Source organism: Erpetoichthys calabaricus, chromosome 9, assembly GCF_900747795.2.
Source record: "Erpetoichthys calabaricus chromosome 9, fErpCal1.3, whole genome shotgun sequence".
Lineage (NCBI taxonomy): Eukaryota > Metazoa > Chordata > Cladistia > Polypteriformes > Polypteridae > Erpetoichthys > Erpetoichthys calabaricus.
Genome location: NC_041402.2, coordinates 75,147,180 through 75,169,735, shown reverse-complemented (window position 1 = coordinate 75,169,735; position 22,556 = coordinate 75,147,180). Strand labels below are relative to the sequence as shown.

General features: G+C 42.1%; 1 protein-coding gene across 1 annotated transcript in view; it reads left to right on the top strand.

Moving 5' to 3' along the window:
• Positions 1–22,556, top strand: part of slc22a31 (solute carrier family 22 member 31) — a 52,606-nt gene that overhangs the window by 913 nt on the left and 29,137 nt on the right. The gene's annotated exons all lie outside the window — the stretch shown is intronic.

The following is a 22,556-nucleotide window of genomic DNA, read 5'->3' as shown; positions in this document are numbered from 1 at the left end:
ACGGTGTGAGCAGGACGGGGCGTTCATTTTAGAATTGGTTGGTTAATGGGTTACACATGGCAATCGAGAGAGAGAGAGAGACTCAGCAGCCCTCGATTCTTTTAGTCCTGCTGTGTCACGTTTTGTCCGTTCATTTGCGACTCATTCCCAGATGTCACGGTGGTGAGAAAATAAGCGGATCCCTAGTTATGCTGGATATATTGGCATGACTGTTGGGAAAGCTGAAAAAGAGCCAGACTAGAGCCATGCCTGTTTAGACAGTAAATGAGAAAAGTTTGGTCATCTAATGACATATAATTTATTTTAAAATGTCACTGCTCGAAAGTGTCTGATGTTTCAACTTCAAAGCAAAGAATCAATTCTGCTGTCAGACCAGCTTCTTTAGTATTTCCCTGCATTGTTCAATGGGCCAAAGTTTTAATGACCTCAGCACAGTCCCACCTGATCTGAAATCTGAACTGGTGCCACTCTTTTACTTTTTTTTTTTTTAATTAATTAATTGTCCCAAGTGTCCCAGTAGGCATCGGGTGTCTCCATGAGTCACATCACTAGAGGTATAAAATGGTTGGATGTTTTACAATTAATTAATGGAGTTGCTCTCCCAGCAGTGTGATCTGAATGAAGGGATGGACTGGGATTGTCACTTTTAATTATGGGAAATGAGACTTTGTAATTAATGAAAACTCACATTGCCTTAGTTAGCCAGTCAATGAATTCAAATCTTAGACCATGACATTAATGAGTGTTTTGTATCTGGATATATTGTAGCCTGGATGTCCCTCCAGTGTCCAGAACTGAGATCCATTATCACACACCCCCAAGGCCATGCAAATTTCAAATCTGCTTCAGTTTCCTATAAGTGGTTATTGGATGAGATAAAAGACACATTTGCGGTTAACTCTTGCATTGATTGTGGTGGATATTCATCTCTGGAAGTGGTCGGCGTCATTTGGTTACAAGTGTTTTTACACCTGGCTTGTCGGGTACTATTTGTTTGAGATCGGACCACTGAAAAAGTATTAAGGGGCCCTCAGGGTCTGAAGTTAATTTGTTATGGCCAGTCTGCACACACATGCTGCGGTATTCTGGGAATGTTGCTTTAGAGTTAATTCATAATGTTTAAGACACATGTTCATAAATAATGGTCTTTGAATGTTCAGAATGTATTTGATAAAGGAGTTTGTCTTGGTGCATCAATGCCTTTGAAATCCAAAAGAAAAGAAAAAATGAAGCTTGATAAGCAAGGGCAGGTTTAGGAAGGTTGAGGGTGATGTCGAGGACGGGTTGCCGAACATCTGAAAATGTTGAACTCTAAATGGAGCTGCACTTCGTCTTGCTGTTGTAAGACTGTAGAGCAAAGTGGGTGGCGTAACAGAAGTGCATGTTATTCTGTACATTTGACTCTCAGTAATACCGCGCTGTGTTTTTCTTGGCACTGTGAAGCTACTCGTCGTGCTTTACCTTGTAGGCTGTGGTCTGTTCCTGTCCATTGACCACGTTGGATGGCTGCCGGCCGATTTCATTAAATGCGTTAAACAGAGGTCATGAACTTTACCAATTGGTGGATTGGCATTGTGCACAATTTATGTAATGAAAACTGGTGAAATGAGGACCCCAAAAATGACTCAAATATGGAGAATAACAAAGCCCAGGATGATCCGTAGATCTGATGTCTGACAGACTTTGGCCTTCTTGAGATGTTTAATGATAGCCAGACACCACTGTCCAGGAATGACACATTAGATTATGATACTGGATATGGACAGAAATGTACAAAGTGACAAGATGGTACAGGCTAGGGGTCTGGCTTGACTTGTGTGCGGGGCCAATCAGGTGACTGTGGTGTAGCGGGGCCACAGCTCAAGTCAAAAAGGCCACTTTTTAAATAAATAAGCACTGCCCTCGCGGCTTAGAGAGGGGGCGTGATAGTGTGGCCGGAGCGTATCCCACTTAAGTGCTTAGGTGAGGAGTCGTCTGCATCCGTAATTGTTGCTAGGAGCTGCTGATTGCCATACCTGATCCACGTCCCCATAATATTTAATAGAAGCTCGAGGTAGATGAAAGGGAGGAAAGAAAGAAGAGAGAGACAAGAACGTGAGGGGAGGTTAAAGGAGAAGGCTGCTGCGGGAGAGTGAGAGCGTGAGCAAGAACAGGCTGTATTAAGGTGGAAGGCAGCTGGTAGGAGAACCCCAGAGGAGTGTTTGGCCAACTCTTGGAGGGGGGCTGTTGGAAGCGGTCGCTCCAGCTGAGCAGTTTAGAGGAACTGGAGTGACCGGCAGAGGAAACGACTCGGAGCAGAAGGTAGCGGGAGTCATGAAGGCTTTGGGCATGTTGAGTCCCAGCGTGAGCACCCTGGCCGCTGGGGAAAGAATGCAAGTCTTGGTCTGGCCGGAGCCCGACATAGCCGGGGATAGGAGGGCTACCAGACCAGAAAAGAAGGAGCTGCATTTGCTGGTAGGACGACTCCCCTGTAGCGTGGCCCGAATGGGAGAAGCAGGGGGAGCCTCCAGTAGAAGAACGCACCTGGCTTTAGTTTTAAAGAAAGACTGCTTCTAGCCGTTATTTTAACCTCGGTTTTTAAAGGATTTTTTTCTCGTGTGTTTTTAACATCCACAGTTCACATGTTTTTATGGATTATTTATTTAATGACTTATTTGAAGCACTGCACTATTTATTTGAACACTTTGTTTTGGTTTTGTTTTTTTAATAAAAGCACTTTGCAGTTTTTGCACCATCCCCTTGCTTCATGGTGGATGTCTTCACTGCCTAGCTCATCGGTGACATTACCGACTGTGTCGGGTTTGAGGGCAATAGCATTTAAACACTGATGAATTGCAGTAATAGTACATGACACTTTTGCACCTACCCCTTGACTGGATGTGTGTTTCCTCATCTCTGGTCGAAGAGGGTCTTGGACACAACAAGGGAGAGTGGAGCCATCCTGGGCCGTTGCACTTGTCCCCTCCATCCATCCATCCATCCATTTTCCAACCCGCTGAATCCAAACACAGGGTCACGGGGGTCTGCTGGAGCCAATCCCAGCCAACACAGGGCACAAAGCAGGAACCAATCCCGGGCAGGGTGCCAACCCACCGCAGGACACACCAAGCACACCCTAGGGCCAATTTAGAATCGCCAATCCACCTAACGTGCATGTCTTTGGACTGTGGGAGGAAACCCATGCAGACACGGGGAGAACATGCAAACTCCACGCAGGGAGGACCCGGGAAGCGAACCCAGGTCTCCCAACTGCGAGGCAACAGCGCTACCCACTGCGCCACCGTGCCGCCCACTTGTCCCCTCCTTTAAACCAAATAACACATTTAGGGAGGAGTCGCTACTGTGGTGATGCGTTTTGGCCATGCCATTGAGGTAGTGCATTCCTGTTTGATTTGTCGCCCTCCATGTTTCAGAGTCCTGCTGCACCAACCCCACCATTTAGCGCAGTGTTAATGGCATTTCTGCTTAATAATGGCTTTTGAGAATAAAACATTACAACATAATAGAACTCGGTCAAGTCATTTCAAATACAGGTCAGGTTTGGGAGCATGCACTGGTACAGTGCATTGCCACACCGACCACAACGAAACAGCTTGTGATCCTGTTTGGCAACCACCCCCAGGTACATGTGGTCCAGTCCAACCCCCCAGAAATGACCATCTCTCTGCCTGAGCCAGGTGTTATGCAGCCATCCCCTTGGCCTGGTCCAACCGCTCAGGTCCTCAGCAATGAGGATCCTGTGAGCCAGATTAACCTTAGGGAATCACGCCACATAGCCGTAGTGCCGTAAATGACGCTCCCTCACAGAGCAGGTAATGTGTATCATTTGGGACTCTGTGAGCAACTGCTTGTTTGAGACAAAGTCAAACCAGCGGTACCAAAGGATTCATTGAAGAGAGATACTACCGAAGGAGTCCAGTCTTTGTCTTAGGTTACTGGATAGCACCCATGACTCTTAATAACTTGGACCTTCATCCTTTTGCAAAGATATTGGGAGCACCTCACACCCTTTTCCAGCAACTGCATGACACAGCAATGCTCTCCTAATCCATCTACTGACTACATAGGAAGAGTCACCAGAAACATGAATATCGCTGCCGAGGTAAGTAAACCTCTCGACAAGGTCGACACTTTCTCTGCAGACACACACTGCTAATGGCTGTGCCCAAGAGGTCATTAAAGGCCTGGATCTTGATTTTTATCCAGGATACTCATTTAGTCTCTCGAAAGCCGTGATCAGAGCCTCCATTGAATCCGTGAATATCACAGCATCATCAGGAAAGTCACTGGACCCCAAGAACACACCCCTGACAAACCCAAGAATCAACTGGGGGAAAAAACGCAGAGGCACTGCCTCCACTCTGCACAGCACTCATGGTATCGGTATACAGGCCGGCCATGATATCCAGCAACTTTGGGGAATTCTGCAAAGTCTCAGGATGTCCCACAGGGCAGCTCGATCCACTGAGTTGAATGCTTTATGAAAAAATTGAGAAAGGCTGCAAAGAAACTCAGCCAATATTCACATTTGTGCTCCATAAAACCCTCATTGTTAGGACTCGTTTGATGGTAGACTTCTTAGGTGTAAAATCAGACTGTGTTGGTTGCTGGTAGGTGAGCAATTGATCGCAGATTCTATTGAGGATGACCTTAGCAAGGACCTTACCCGACACCAAGAACAATCTAGGCAATCACCCTTCCCTTTCTAGATAGGGACAAAAAGTCCTGTTTTTCCAGTCAGTTGGGATGATGCCAGTCTCCCAAATGCAAGCAAAGATTGCTGGCAATGCCAGGAGGACAACCTTACCACCAGCCTGGAGAAGGTCACCCCAGATACCACAGATCCCTGCAGCTTTCCTTACCGTAGACTGGTTCACCACCTGTGCAATCTCCGTGAGATTGGGTGGTTCAAAGCTAATTGGAGGATCAGCCTCAAGAACTCTCTGAGGAACAGAGTCTGATGTGTGTAATGCTTCGATTCCTCTGTTAGCAGGATGTGTGTCACTAGACCATACATAGATGGTGTGTCACTTGCAAACAGATTCCTCTAACAAACACCTCCTTATTTGCCCTCAGAACCCTCGCAGCCATCCTTCTCAGTTCCCAGTACAGACTGGAATTGTCATCAAGCCATGTGTTGCCACTCCTCTTGATGATTTCCAGGGTGCTCTGCAAGATGAAACACCTCCTTTTGGGAACACCGGCAACACTAACACAATCCTCAACAACCTTCAGAGTTTTGTCATGGAAGGTCACCCATATCGCATTGCGATCAGTAATCACACCCAAGTCTGTAAGTTCCTCACACAAACTGCGTGCAAACTCGTTAGAAACAGCCTGATCTTGAAGTCTGGCCAGGTACAGCCTCATTCTCCTAGTAGGTGGTAGCCTATTGGACCTAAGCTGGATCTTCAGAGTAGCAGCAACAAGTTTGTAATCAGAATTCACAAACTGGGCACTTCTGTAGACCAAGCAGTTTTGTTAGGAGCATCCAGCATCTTCCCACGAGGATGTGATCAGTCTCCTTCACTACTCCACCAGTATTGGAGTACCAAGTCCAATGATCCGGCTCAGGGAGCTTGAACCAGGATCCAGCCATCTGCAATACCTGACCTTTTGCAAAGTCAAGGAATATGGAGCCACTTTCACCACAGTCGCCAGACCCATGGGAACTGACACAATCCTCATAGCCAGCCCTGTCTTATGAAAAGAGGTTGTCTTCACACACCCTTCTCTACTGGCACTCCGCAGCAATGAGGTCAAGGCTGGCCACCATTCTGTGACTTACCTGGCTGGTTGCTGCATAACTTTTTTTTTTTTTCTTCTTCTTCTTTATTTGTTGTATGTGGATAGAAAACACATTTGCATTCCCACTCAAGTTAAATATGGTCGCTGTCTGTGTCTGACCAACTCTAAATGTAGTCCATGTGATCTATCATCAGCGTGTTTACACCTGGCTTTTGAATGTGGTCATATTAGGTGCCTTCCAGTTGTGATGCATGTTAAATGCAGGTGTAAACGGATGTTCTTTACTTTAGCGACAAATTCTCACATGTCTAGACTGCTGCTGTCGCTTGAATTTTACTTTTTCCCCGATTTATTTATTTCTGATTTTGGTCCCGTGGCTGCTGATGTCACAATGTCCAAGAAAAGTTGATGAAAAGGGAAGACTGTTTCAAGAAAGAGACAAGGCAGAACATATGACTGTGATGAGCAGCAAGGTCCCCGTGTGTCTAGTTGGTAAAGTAAGTGTGGCCATAGCTGTTTGTTGATGTGTTCTGGCCTGTGGTTGGTATAGAAAAGGGCATTTTTGGCCCTCAAATAAATCTGCACCAATTCAGATTTAGCATGATTTCAGTTTCTTATTTGATTCATCAAATTCCTGAATTTTATTTTGTGGCTGAATCAACTTAAAATCCTAAAAATTAAATCATGAGTAAAATTGATTTTAAAATATTTTTGATTCCATAATGGTTAATTCAGCTGTCAACAGCATGTGTTCTGCTTTCTAAGGCACAAATGGGGCCACTCAGGATTACGTTACTCATTTCCTTGATGTTAACTAGCTGTGATTGGGCCATTCATTCAGTGCCAGATTGATCTGTTCTCTTCTTTAGATTTTTCTCCAGAAAGAGCTGAAATGCTGTTTTTTTTCTCCTTCTATGTCAAGCTATTAGGGCCACAGTGAACTACAGCACATACAGAGTAAAATATATGAAAACATCTTCCTTTAAAGTTCCAGGATCCAAACTAGAAATTGTATTAAAATGAAGACTCACATTTGGTAACATGTAACTTGACTGAAATGTGTCAGGCCTTACCCTTCATTCACATGGCAGCTGTTTGTCAGTCCCCAGCTGACCTCTGCCTTACTTCATTTCTCCATGTTTGTAGCACTAGGGTGTTGTACCGTGTTAGCCATTATGAATGTAGAGAAAAGCCAAGCAAAATGACACCTTTTATTGGCTAACTAAAAAGATTACAACAAGGTGCCTGAGTTGCCCTCGAAAGCTTGCATATTGTAATCTTTTTAGTTAGCCAATAAAAGGTGTAATTTTGCTTGGCTTTTCTCTACATCCATGTTTGTAAAGAATTCGGAGCTGCTGACTTTGCGTTGAATACACTCCTGTCCACCATCCACTGCACAAATTCTCGAGAAGTGCCGACTCTGTGCTAGAGTTCAGCTTTACTTAAGAGCCCGTGTTAATAAATAAATGGTAGATAATAATTACATTTATATAGTGCTTTTCTCACTACTCAAAGTGCTCAGCAATTGCATGTTAAGGGCCTTGCTCAAGGGTCCAACAGAGCAGAGTCCCTTTTGGCATTTACGGGATTCGAACTGGCAACCTTCCAATTGCCAGTGCAGATCCCTAGCATCCGAGCCACCACTCCACCTGTGCTTAGTAAATGCAACGCCTCCTCAGCATACTCCTAACTCTGGTGAGCCCTATGTAGGAGCTGATCAGTGGCCAAATCTTAGAGTCTGCATCGTCATCTCTCTCAGGTTAATGACGTGTCTCTGTCAGATCATCAGCTTCACTCACTGTCATGTGTTAGTCAACACCACCAGCTGCTTAAGAAGTACAGCGTGTTATGTTGTGACCTTCATGTACACTCCTCAATTTATACATGACAGCTATTTCTGTTTACCAAGCAAAGCTGGTGACTGGTGAGCTGTGACATATTTAAAATACACCTCAACCTTTGGGAATTGCTTATACTTTTAAATGTTGACGCCTGAGCATGAACTGGGCCCACGTGCCTCATAAAACTGGCAACCATGGGTCACTTACATGCCAATTTGCAAACCGCTTATTAAAAGCAAAAATCGCCTCAGTGTGATATCTGCTCAGACCGTCTGCTCCACACTACTTTTTATGCCTGTTTTATTTGTTTCTAGGATGACTGATATTTCACATATACATCCCCTAGAATATTACAAGACTGGATTTTAGACGCTGTACGTTGTGAATCTTCAAAATACCCCCCATTTAACTCTGTATTGTCTCACATGTACAGCCCATTCTAGTAACCACGAAAATCATACAACATAACTGAAAAAAACACCAGGAATGCGTAAGTGACACATTGTGAAGAACTTGCAAACATACACTGAAAAGTTACCGTTTTAAGATTTCATAAATATTTCAGAAATGGAAGGAATCTGTTGGAGTGGACTGCTAGATCTTTAACATGACTAGCTACCCAGGAATGACTGCACCTGCATGCGAGTGCCAAGGCATGCGGAGGTTATTAATTCAACATTTAAGAAGTCGGAGTCGGTCATGAAGGTGTTCATACTGTTACTCGGCTACCAATTCAGCCAGAATCTCCAGCTGGAGTGGCAGTTAACTGGAAGACACAAAAGCCATTTTTATTAATGTGAGATGCCATTGGAGACGTTGCCTCCGCTTTCACTGCGATTTCAGTTTGCATGTCCAACAAGCTTGATGGACTGAATGGTCACCTCTTATTTGTCAGATTTCTTGAGTTCTTATGTCACATTCCTGAGTGTAATGTGAAAGCTCTGAAACGTCTGCACAACTGAGGTGGGCAAACAACATGAATAGAGAGTTCAAGTGGCGCCACCGCGTGGCCTGTTTTTGAAGGTTCAGATGAAGTACTCCAGTACACTCTGCTCATTTTGTGTTGGTTTATCCTGAATCATCTGTTTGAAGTCAGTAAATGCACTTGTATCACTTATTGCTCGTCGCTTTCATCATTAGGCATTCCATTGAACAAGCCACTTGTAAAACCCCAGAAAAGTCAATCACCCGCTGTTAAAACACTTGCATTGGGATTTTAGAAGATTTCTGGAAAAAATAACCACTTTAAGAAAATAAACAGTGTTTTATGTAGACATTCCTATTCTTTGACAAATTTTTGATTAAACACTTGCTGATCGTGTGGGAGAAAATCCCATAAACATTATAAGTATGATATTCGCACTTCAACTGGTAGTTTTCATTTATCAGTTTTTTTTTTTTAGTTTATCTCCTTCTTTCGCTGTTATTAAAAGTTAAATGTGATGTCAAGATGTAGGAAAAGGGTTAAATGGATCAGTCAGTTGATTATCAGTTTTACCTTCGATTGCCAGTAATTGATTAAAACCATTAATAAGATGCCCGCACCAGGGACTCCAAATTATTGTCAGTTGAGTGAGGGACCACTCTTTCACTTTCCAGCCGGAAAGGCAGATATGTGAAGAGATCTGTACGATTTATGAATGGGGCTCATAAATTATCGAATGTCTGCAGTAAACACATCTGCTTACTCTGTTGCCGTTTGGATGTGGTGATTGGGTTATTTGTCGAAAATAAGTCTAACATGCTTGTTTCAATAAACAAAATAATACAATTTATTTATAATGTAAGGATAATAGAAAATGGATATCTGCCTCTGTGTGTGTGTATGCATATGTGTGTGTGCGCATAAATATATATGTAGTACTGTGTGTGTGTATATATATCTACATATATTTTATTTATATACCAGCTGATTACCCAGTGGCTTTGCTCACTGACTGCAAGGGAAAAAAATAAAATGTAGTCTATAAGTTATTAAACATTAACATTTAAGAAGTAAAGATACATTGAGCACTACTGGAGTGGTTTCGGGTAGACTACATTTTAAAGGCGCTATAACACAACAGGTAAGTAGTACTAAGAGCAGCTAAAATGTATTTGGATTATCTCTCGGTAGTGGATCCCTTGTGAAAGGCGCTACACGACCGCCATGGTATAGAAATTACATTTTCTATGTGATCGTCCAAATTTCTGCCTGACAACCTTGCACTACGTGCCTGTGTGAAAATAATTCATCACAAAAGCAACCTTGAATGTTGCGGGGTTTTAGTGACCCGAACTCGCATTAAGAGACAGTAAGTAGTCGTGCAGGGCAATTTACAAACAGAGTCCTGCTTCAATGGCGCAGATTACACTTATTCGCAAAGATTTCCACTCTCCCAAGAGCTGACGGGGCACTTGAAGTGTGACAAACAGTGCGAAAAGAGAGGACGCTGCCCGAAACTGCGAAGCTCTCCACTCGGCGGAGCAGCCCGACATTCCATGCCTCCCAGTGTCCACTTTGTTCTCACGAACCCTCGCTGCTGAAGGCGGTCTCATCTTCACATTGTTTACAGCACTCCACAGTTAAAAAGTAGAAAGACGCAAAGCTGTTTTCCTCATCTCTTCTACTATCAAGTACTGCCAACTAAAAAAGAATTACAATGTAGCAGTTTCAGCGACAGTCACGTGGATGAATAAATAAAACTTCTCTGTCAGAACGCGCCTGGTGGCGGATGGCTCAGCGCTGTAGTCCAGAGTGGAGGGCTGTGAGAGGGCAATGTGGGGCGCACTTCTATGGGATAGATTGTCGTGTTTGCGTTTACTTCTTTTCAATATCAGTAAAATAACTCTCACAGAAATAATAACAATTCGTAAAGACAATAGAAAAATGGTGTCCACAAACGAAGTGAGTAGTTCCTGTATTATGAAATGATCTGTGGTCATACGTAATTTCCATATCGCGTGGTCATACGTAATTTCCATATCGCATGGTCATACGTAATTTCCGTTTCAAATGCGAAAAGAATGTTTTCTATAATATATATATATATATATATAGAAAATATATATATATATATAGAAAATATATATATGTACACACACACATACACAGTCAAAGTAAAAAGTACCATATTTTTCGCACTATAAGACGCACTTTTTTTTCCCCAAAAGAAGGTTGGAAATGTCTGTGCGTCTTATGGAGCGAATATTGCGTCACAGACCATGATGTGTATTACCTGACAAAAGTCGACATCCAGGGGTAGAGGGCGACAAAACTCTCTGTTACGTTACAGGCATTCCCTCTGTGCTTGGAGGAATGTTAGACTCATTGACTCGGCATCTAATCCTTGCGTGTGCGTGAGTTGCGAAATCTAAACAAATATAAACAAAGGCAAGATAGCATCTACATCTCATGAGGGAGCGAAGCGAGTGCAGAAAACAAAAAAAAGCAGAAGATGTTTTGCGCATTATCACTGAGTCGGACTCTGGACTCGATAGATTACCAGCCGCTGGACTACTTCAGGCTGTTCTTTCCTGAAGCTGCCTTTCAGCTACTGTCAGACGAGACAAACAGGTATGCAGAGCAATTTTTTGAATCGAGGGCTGTGCTTGCACCGCATTCTCATTTTTCAAACTGGAAACCCACAACAAAACACGAGATGAAGGGCTTTGTGGCATTACAAATATAGATGGGACTAGACTGGCGATATAACTTCAGGGAGCATTGGTCCAAACGTGCTTTGTCCCCTGGTGGCTTTGGACAGGTTATGTCACGTGATGATAGGTACGTGCTCCTGCAAAGTGATTGTGAGCAACTGAGCTTCATAAATTCTGACACTAGCGATGAGGAGTTCTTGGGGTTTCCATAAAACTAGAAGAGTGCTTGAACCTTAAAGTCTCTCCTTATTTGTTAATGACAGTGATGATGTTTCTTAATACCGCTGTTGAATTTACATGGTTGAAATATTATTCTGCTATATTTTATTAAACATATTAGTACACCATTTGGTTCAGAATATTTTTTTCTTGTTTTCATCCTCTAAACCTAGGTGCGTCTAATGGTCAGGTGCGTCTTATGGTGCAAAAAATACGGTATGTGAACCCTTTGGAATTATCCTGTTTACTGCATGAATTTGGTCATAAAAAGTGATCTGATCTTCATCTAAGTCACAGGTACTGATATACACAATGAGCTTAAGCCAATGACACACAAAAAATTCTACTCTTTCATGTCTTTATTTTACAAACGCATTCAATGCTTACAGTGGTAGTGGAAAAAGTAAGTGAACCTTGGGATTTAATAACTGGTTGACCCTCCTTTGGCAGCAATGACCTCAACCAGGCACCTGCTGTAATTGCAGATCAGACCTGCACATCATGCGGGGGGAATTTGAGCCCATTCTTCCCTGCAGAACTGCCTTACCTCTTCCATATTCTTTGGTTGTCTTCTGTGTATGGCTCTCTTCAAGTCAGTCCACAGCATCTCAATAGGATTGATATCTGGGCTCTGACTGGGCCACTCCAAAAGGTGGAGTTTGTTCTTCTGAAGCCATTGTGCTGTGGATTTGCTGCGATGTTTGGGGTCATTGGCCTTTTGCATCACCCAGCCTCTTCTGAGCTTAGGTTGAGAGAATTTGTTGATAAACTTGTGAATTGATTTTCCCCTCAATGATAGCAAGCTGTCCAGGCCCTGATGCAGCAGAACAGGCCCACATCATGTTATTTTCTCCACCATACTTTACTGTAGGGATGATGTTTTGATGTTGATATGCAGTGCCCTTTTTACACCAAATGACTCATAGCTAGAGAGTTAGCCAGTTCTAATGACTTCTTCAAGACCTTTGCTGTCATTCTAGGGTTCTTCTTTAGGTAATTGCTGACTTTGCATTGTGCTCTTGGGGTTATCTTGGCAGGGCGCCCACTTCTAGGCAGAGTAGCCACAATACCAAATTGTCTCCATTTATAGACAACTTGCCTAACAGTAGACTGATGAATATCTAAAATCTTTGAGATGACTTTGTAACCCTTTCCAGCCTTATTAACAATTCTCAATCATAGCTCTTCAGACAGCTCTTTTGTGCGAGGCATGATTCCTATCTGGACATGCTTCTTGTCAAAAGCTCAAACTTTATAGTGTTTTTTATCAATCAAAGTAATTCTAGGCCACACCTCTGAACTCGCTTCATTAAATGGACTCCAGGTGTGCTAAATCCTGACTGCAATGAGCTTTTTAAAAAGTCTTTAGCTTAGGGTTCACTTGCTTTTTCCAACCTTCAGTTTCACAGTTTGAATGATTTATTCAATACTAGACAAAGAGCCTGTTTCGACAACATAAGATGAAACAGGCACGAGTTTGTGTCAGCAGTGTATGAAGAACAAATGATAAGTAACAAAGAAGTTGTTTTGTAATGATTGTAGTCCGCTTTACTCATTACTGTACAGGCTTGTACTGTTAGTTGATGAATTTTCCAGGCCTATAGTATAATAATGAATGATGAATGTTCCAGTACAATATGGAATAGTAATAAGTATAAGCACCACAAACCTGATATAGGTGTATTGAATGAATGCGTAATTGAATCAGAATGCATAATTAGGCCTCGAGATGTAGTCAAAATTGCCTTTCAGGCCTCTAGAGCTTTAATCGAAGTCGCCTTTGTCTTTGAATTTTTGCGGCCGTAAATCCGCCGCCTGCCGTGATGTTGGGGTTGATGTCGGTCTCGTAAGGTTTTTCGGGCAGCTGCGCAGAAGGCAACTGCGCATTCGGCTTCGGACGGACGTGAGTGAGTGAGTGAGTGAGTGAGTGAGGAGGCAGGCGAATTATGTATTAAGATGGTCAAAAATTCTCTGAAAATCTGTGTATCTTTAGTTATAGGAGACTGTTTGTTCATTATTGTGACTAACATGAAGATATGACCATGTTTTATATTGGAATTAGACATAAATATTGATAATTCCTAGGGGTTCACGTACTTTTTACTTTGACAGTGTGTATATATATGTGTGTGTGTGTGTGTTTCGCTCGCCAAACCCCCTGCCTGCACTTCACGCCAGCAACTTCATGTCTTTGCCACTCGCAAACAACAAATCTTTTAATTCCCATGGATAGGCCTCTTGATCGGGAAGAAACACTACTTTTCCCTGATGGCAACATGAATTAGACGATGTACAAGTCTCCGACTTAAAGTTTAAATACGAACAATATATTCAATCTCTATTCGCTGTTCCATTATTTCACAGAGTAATAATTTCCATTTGTTTGCGCTAATGTGATCTTTACTATAATTTTTTTTTTTTTTTTTGAGACTTTAGAATTTTCATACTTCCATTATCTCTAACCTGCTCTGCATGTGTATCGTGCCATCGTTTTTGAATTCTTTACGACATTCTACTTTGTCATCTACTCTTTGTGTTTTATTTTCGGGCCCTGGGTGTGGTTAAATCTCTTGGCACAAAGTCTCGTCTCGCGGGATGTGAAAGTGTCTCTCTTCAAAAGATCACATCTCGTTGCAAGATAAAAAGTCTCGTCTTCCAAGATTTTTTTATTATAATAGAGAAATATATATAGATATTAATGCGTATATAGATGAACAGTATCAAACAACTCAAAAAAAAAAAATTTCAATGGCTCAGTTGAACTTATTCTCTTTACAGAAAAAGACACATAACTTATAAATTCAATCTTTGGCATTCAGGGGTATCCAGCTCCCATCCTGGAGGGCTACCATGGCTGCAGGGATTCATTCAAGCTATTTTTTTTAATTACAGACAAGTTTTGGCTGCAAATTAACTATTGCCTTTAATTTTAATTGCTTTGCTATTTAAGACTCATACCCCTCAATTGTTTTTTTAATTTGCAGCCAAGCAATAGTGAGATGAAATATGACCCAACAGGTGACCGTGTAACCTGTGTCCATCTTTTAATACCTGAAAATAACAAAGGTGAAGGTGGCTTTATCTTGACTACTAAGTTACAATGAATAGTTCTCAGAATCAAAGCAGGTGTACTGATGGCTTGATGTAAGCGATGCTTTGCTCCTTTCCTGGTCATCTTTCTCCAGACACGTGGAAGAGTCTTCAGTCTGCTTTTCGTTGTTTGTTCAGGAGCTCTACTCCTTCATTGCACCTTTTGGTTGTGAGTGGTCCTACAGTTTCTCTTTCAGGTTCAAGCCCTCTATGTCGGTTCTCTTGTTGTCTAGCAAAATCCTGTCTGCTAGGCCATTGGTATTCTGGTAAGTGTGTTATCATTTTTAAACAAGACAAATGTGTCCCTTTCTCGTCCATTCTCACTCTCGCTCATGCAGTTGCTTTCCTTGGCACAGTTCAGATTCGTGATCTCCTTGTCCATGTCTAAAATTGACAAGTCTTCCACTATTACAATTCTGCACTTGTTGTCCTTCGGATTAAAAAGGATTGCTCCAACCTTTGTTGCTGCCACAGCCTATAGCCTGTGATGACCAGCTTTGGACAGAAGAAGTTTCAGCCATGTTGAAAGCAGTGAGCTTTACAAATTTAAAATGTTTTTAAATGAAGGAATAGATGTGTTTAAGCTCATCCTTTTTTGGTTGACTAATGGAGCAAAGTTTTGTCCATCAAGGTTGCTAATCTTTGAGTAATGGCTCTTTGTTTGAGTATTCAGATGGTACCTCAGAGAGCCACCTCTGGGGTGTCACTTAGTTTGTGATTGATCATTTTATCAGATAAGATACTTAGGCTTCATTACAAAGAGAGGCCCAGTCATAAAGAAGCTGATATTAAAATGTTTGGCAATGGCTTTTGAACCCAAGCACTTGAGTGGTTCCAGCCATAGCATAATGAATAATGTCAGTCAGTCCTGCAGGACGCTTAGACCTTGGGAGTTAATCAGAAGCAGTTCTCCTCATTCCTGCAGTTGCTGCTCCCAAGTAATCCTTCTCGTCCTATGGAGTGAGTGCTCTCTGCCTGGCTCCTGTCATTTTGCAGGCTGCCTTCTCTACACCTGCACTTTCTCAGTTCCTGTAGTACATTGATTATAGCAGCTCTGCAACTTCCGTACAAAAAAATAAGGCGAACCCAAAAGAAATATCATTTTTGACATTTAGAAATTAGAGTTTGGACTCCCCATCAAAGTGAGATTATTCACTAAATATTCGATTTGCCAGAGCTCACGTGTTGTATACTTTACTTACATCTGCTGTGATGTTAGGTACAAAAAATGCTTTTTCAGTAACACATGGAGAACTAACGGAGTTAAGTTTTAAATGCAAAGTCATCTCTTATAAGATTTAATGTTCATGTGTAATTAGACTTGAAAATACAGTCTTATCTGTAAATCTTGCTGTAATATAACTTATTTGTACGCTTTAATGGACTGACCCTTCATCCTGTGTTGGTTCCTGCATTGTGCCTGATGTTGCCAAATAGGACAAACTCAAATTGGACTGGACAAGTTCACGGAGTAGGCAGATTTATGCTGAACAAGTAAATTATTTTTATTGAAGTACAGGTTGAGTGCCCCTAATTTCTGAAATTCCAAAATCCAAAACTCTTTGAGCTGTGACATGATGCCACCTATGGTCTTTCTAATTTATTTATTTATTTTTTTTTGCTCGGCAGATTCCAAACAGATTCTTTCATTCTGAGCTGGGAGGGGGGTGGGTCGTCCTTTTTGGGGCACACAATCAATGAACCGGGGTTGGGGTTCCCCATGAAGCAGCGAGCACCCCGAAGCACCATCACTTGATGGAATATCAGGGTGGCAGCACCCCCCTACCCCTTGAAGTGCTAAATAGATACTGCATGGCAGTTTAAATGTGCTGCATGGAGGTTTCAGGAGTGAAATGATCAAACCTGTGCTACGCATTAATGGAATGTCACTGATCACGGTAAACAAAAGCAGCTTCATTCTCTCTAAGTGCCCTTATTGCGATGTCAGAGCAGTAAATTGCTCCATGTACATTAGGAGAACTGGACACTGCTACAAATTGCTTTTTCATGCTGGCAAAAATATGTTTTATGTATAACATGTACACCCACACCATATGAAAACTGGATGCAGCACCTCGCCAATCAGTTAATGGTTCCCTGCATAGTGGGCACAAGGACTGAAGCTTAGCCGAGAAGTTAAAACAGGTAGCTGATGAATAGCCAAAAAAGTTCTTCAGTGCAAATATGCAGCATTGGCCCTCTTAAAAGGGAACTAAAATAGAGTATGTACATCATATCTATTACTTCTGAAGTGTAATATGTTTATCATGTCAATGCACATTATAATAATGGCACACTGATATGCATTATTATGCATGCGAGTCATTACTTATCAGGGTTTGTTCTTTCTCCCTACTTGATCAATGGAGTCCCCAAGATATCTCATTTTGTAAATGCAAATATTCTAAAATCTGAAATACTTCTAGTGCCAGGCATTTCAGGTTTGGGATCCTCAACCTTTAATTTTTACATCTGTGCAGGCCTACGTAGTCAAATAGCCATTGTCAGAACAGGGTCCAGAGTGAATAAAATGTCTGACTAATGTTCAAGCCTGAGCCCACCCGACTGGTAACTGTAGAAACTGAGCAACTTTCTGACGTGGACTACGTGAGACACCATGGTGTGGCAACTCCTTTCGATTCTTTTGGCGTCATTCTTCATAGTTTTCTCAGGTCCGTAGTACCGCTTTCTGGCGCCTTTTGTCTATGTGTTAGAAATGCAGTAGGCACTGTACGTCTGCGTCTCCCTTTCCATTCTGTAACGTTTTATCAAATGAGAACTGTAAACATTGTCATGCAAGCAAGAGGAATTCATCTCAGATGCCTACAAAAGCACTTGCGTCTTTCCCAGACTGGAGCCCTGGCTGTTGCCTTGTTGACTTAGCCTGCCTCTTTGTGTGGTTTTAAGCTTATTTCCAACAGTACATTTAACATTAAACAGAGTCCCTCAGCTTCATTGTTTGTCAAAGACGTCACCACACCGCAGCTCTCAGTGCATTAGCAGGCCTAAAAGCTACAAGTCTGTGACTGAGCCTTTTAAAGCAAAGAGCTGTTGGACGGTAGCCTCTGTAGGAACCATTCTTCCAACCATCAGGCACTTCCACCTTCCAACTTGTACCGAATGACCCGGCTGGCTTTCCTTCTGGGTATAATGGACGGAAACCTGCTTTGGCATAGCTAGAAACTCCCGGATTTTAATTAATTCTTTTTACTCACAGTATCCACCAAGTCTCAAGTGTTGCGTCACACCAGTTTGATTTGAGGTCTCCATTGATTTTAAGCCCCTAATCTGTAAAAACCCAGCAGAGTAAAGAATTGGAATGTAGAAGAATAGAGAAAAATGCTGCAGAATGCCCTGACTTCAGAGCAGGAGAGGTTGGCATGTTGTGGCATCCCAACTGCTAGTCCAGTGGAATGAACAGAGAAGGAAGGAAAAAGTCGATTTGCAAATGCAGTTCTTAGCTTCTCAGGTGAACTACCATTGTGTTTCAAAAGATGCAAAATGAAAAAGCAAAAGTGTCCTGAAGAAAGGAGACAAATGAGATGACAATGGACATCAGGTTGAGTACATTAATACTCCCATTAAATAAAGCCAAATAGCTTGCTGCGCTGAACTGATAATTGGGATTCTGGGAAGAAAGGCCCACATTGTCTGCTTTAAGTCTTTGCACATTGACCGTTCAGTGTGCAGCACTGTGTGACCTTGACAAACACTTAAGAGTGGGGTGGGCATGTAGGCGATGAGCCAGGGCTTGGCATTGCACGGCTTGTGTTCCTAATCAGACTGATAACAGAGTTTGCTGTCATTGATTTTGTTTCAATAACATGAGTCCCGGGTGTGTGCGTGTACTGCTAAAAACCTGCAAGTGGGGAAAAAACGCAAAGAAAACATCTCTTGTCTGTCTTTATGAACATTAGTAACAAAAGAAACATGGCCACTGTTTATGTAGAACAAAGCTCAGTGTTACCAGACTGTTAGAGAAAAACACAAATACTGTACCACAAGGCCTGTTAAAACTCTACCATAAATCCACAATCCTCAAGAATATATTTACTTTTATATATTTGACTGACACCTTTATCCAAAGTGACTTGCAATATTTTTGATACAATTGGTTCATTTGGAGGACAGGCAGGTGAAGTGACTTGCTCCTGGTCACACAGTGACAATGACGAGATTTAAGCCCACAACCTCAGGGTTTGAAGTGCAAAGCCTTAACCACTACGCCACTCTGCCACACAATGACTCTTTACATTTATATAGCACTTTTCTCACCACACAAAGGGTTTTGCAAGGTCCATGCGGTGTTGGGGGGTCTGGGATGTGAACCCACAATCTCCTTGTTGTGAAGCAGCAGCACTACCACTGCGCCACCCCACCTTTTATTTAGGAATTTAGTGCCTAACCTCTCTGTAATTCCAGATGACAAAAGTGGATGGCGAAAAATAAAAATAGGGTCCCATTATGTTTCCCCCACAAAGTTTTGATTAGTGGGTGGCACTGATTGCTTACCCAGTAGGGTGGAGGTTGTAGGAGGTGTTTTTTTATGCAAAGGTGACACTGATAAAATAGGAAATAATCGTCGTAAAAATAAAAAAATGTTGTTTGGAACAAAAAATATTAGTGTGTCATGCTGTGTTAGCCATTATGGATGCAATGAGAAGTCTAAACAAAATGACCCCTTTTATTAAATACAATATTTAAGCATTCAAGGCAGCTTAGGCCCCTTCTTCAGGCAAGATGTGAGTTGCCTCGAAAGCTGGCATATTGTTTTAGTTAGCCAATTAAAGGAGTCATTTTGCTTGACTTCTCTTTGGAACAAAAACTCACATTTTCAATTCATAAAACTCATAAAAAGGCATGCATAAAGATTTAAAATTTGACTCGCTGTCACCTCAGACATACACTACCGGTCCAAAGTTTTAGAACGCCTCTGTTTATTCCAGGATTTCAAAATATAGCAATTCTGTTAAAGGCAGGATCAACTGAGAGAGCAGAAGTTCTGCCTTTGGTACTGGAAGTGTTAGGTGCACATTTCTTTATAGTACATTTAATTTTTGTTGTTATTCATTTCTTTATTTTACAGATTGGGGTATAGATACTAAAGGCTAAAGGTTTCTTTGTATATAATGTTTTTGGTAAATGGTCGTCTTTCTCCATTATCTGGATGTACTGCACTGGCACAAAGCTAAATCATATCATTAACCCTAAAACAATACGGGCAAATGCCCGGGGAGAGGTGTGATCCTGGCACCCAAATGCTACAGAGCTATTGATGGATGTAATGTTTACCATGGCATTTTTTTTTATATATATGGAGTCTGGTTATTAACTGTTGCTAGTCCTTACATCCCCTCTTCCTTTGTGCTTCTCTGTCATTAGACATGCTAGCTTATCTTTCTTTTCGTCGTTCTGCCCTTTTTTTTTTTTTTTTTAACTTTTCTCATGTTCCAATTGCTCGACGTTCGAAGTAGTATTCATTTTAACTTGTATTAACTTCCAAATGGGGATTAGTTCAGCTTAACTACTTTTTCAAAGGTCGTCTTGTGGAAGTTGGATGACATGAGTGGCATTGGCACGTGTAGACGCTGCTATGTTTTTCCCGGACACCAATGGATGCCAAATGTTTTGTTGTTTTATATATGTACAGAGATATATGTCCTTTGGTACAGTTTTAATAGAATTCACCTTATAATACTGCATTTTTTATTAGAGTAAGAACATTTTTGCTCCCTTCTCCTGCCATCTGTATAGTCCTCTGTTATCACTAGTGTATGTTTATCATGCCTTACAAAGCGTTTGGGGTGTTTTATCATGCCGGAATTAGTGATAACTGTGTGACCTTTTATTTCACAGTCCACACTGTGTTCTTACTCGGACTTCTTAATGTCCCAAGTTGGAATTCTAGCAGGAAAGGACATAGTATAACTTGAAATCCAATCTAGTGAATACAAAACTACAAGCTAGCCTGTGCAGGACTGGAAATGCTTCAGCAAACTCAACTCAGACTACTGTATATTCATATTTATTGTTCTCTGTTAAAGCCTTTATCAATGTTATAATGGATCTCACTCAATGTACAGAGTGCTGCCGGTCAGGTCAGGTTGGGGAGCATGCACTGGTACCACACAATGAAACGGCTCCCAATCCTGGTTGGCAACTCACCGGGAAGACTCGCAGCCCAGTCCCACTCTCTCAAAATGGCCATCTATCTGCTGCAGCAAGGTGTTCCGTGGTGTCCCCTTGGCCTGGTCCAGCTGCTGTGGTCCTCAACAATGAGGATCTTGCAAGCCGGATCACCCTCAGGGAATCACACCACATGGCCGTAGTGCTGTAAACTGATACTCCCTCACAATGCAGGTAATGTGCCTCATTCAGGACTCCATGAGCAACCACTCATTCGACACAAAGTCAAACCAATGGTACCCAAGGATTTTCCGGAGAGACACAGTACCAAAGGAGTCCAGTCTTCATCTCAGGTCACTGGATAGCATCCATGTCTCACAACCATATAGCAAGACAGGAAGCACCAGGACTCTAAAGACCTGGACCTTCGTCCTTTTGCATAGATATCGGGAGCACCACACACCCCTTTCCAGCAACCTCATGACCCCCCATGCTCTCCCAATCCGTCTACTGACTTCATAGGAAGAGTCACCAGAGACATGAATGTCACTGCCGAGGTAAGTAAACCTCTCGAAGGTCGACAGTCTCTCCGCAGACAGACTACTGATGGCTGTACCCAAGTGAAATTGACAAAGTATAGGCATCTGAGATATTGTATTTGAAGCTATTTAATCTATGTAAAATTTCTTTAATAAATTTTCTATACAAGAAAAAAAAAATACAAAGTGATTTATGTGGCTAAAGTCTGTCTGTAATTGGGTTCCACACTAAACCAAAAAAGTCCATTATGTGCTACCAGACAGACCGGGCCTACACGCCCTTTTTGTTGCCACATTCTTTTAGGAGAAACACGACATTTCTGAAGAAGCACACTTTCTAATTTTTTTTTTTTTTTAGTAAATATATTTAACCCATAGCCTCCAGCTGAATTCCTTTGCGTAATTTTTCATAGCCTCTTAATCTCCCATCTTTCACTCATGACAGACTGAAACTAAAGTTGGCCAGTGTGCGTTAACCTACTGCGCCACGTTCCCAGCTGCCTTTGGTGTTTACTCTCCAGAAAATCAGTTGTGTCACATTCTCCATGGCAGCAGAGCAAAGACCTCAGCTTTCAGTGGAGAGGAGCCTCTTCTCAGGTATGTGAAGATGAGCTCTTTGTTTGTTTTTTTTTTTTGCTGTAGTGACTTCAGAATGTCTTTGCAAATGAGTCATGAAAAAGGATTTAGAAAAGCAAAGTGGAAACAATGCAGTCCCCGTCCCCACACCCAAGGCTGAACCGGCCATTTCCTAATTGACTACCGCATGGCCTTAACTGAGCAGTTTGCTGTAGTCTCCCGCTGCCCACCCTTCCCAGCGTTTCACCTTGCCAGAAGCAGATGCCTTCCTCTCTCACAGATCCCAGTAATAGCCTGCCTTGTGGTACATTTTCATTCTATGATGTCACCAGCTAATTGTTAAGACCTTCCTTTGCTTTGTGTTTAGCCTTCTAGAAACTTGGATTTACACAGAACTGCAGCCCGACATCAAATGTGCTCATCACCAAACAGGATATCCTTGTTCTGCCACTTGCGCGTCCAGATCAACCACTCTCATAACTACAATATCCCTCTTTCAGTGTTATGGCATGCTGTGTGCAGATGAACAAAGGTTTTGCATGCAGATGCGAGTGTGTTGTCGTCACTCCTCTGTAATAGTTTGTGAAATAAGCAAAAGAAGGGTTGAGGCTCCAGTGGCCCACTGACATTAGAGGGACCTTTGTAAATGCATTAGCGCTGCTGAAACCTGCTATCCTGTTCAGTTTGGTTGTAAGGTAAAGTTCAGCTCTGGGTTCAAAAACCAAATGAAGGGGCTTTCTCAAGAAACATGTTTTTGCAGAATGAAGCCTGTTCAATA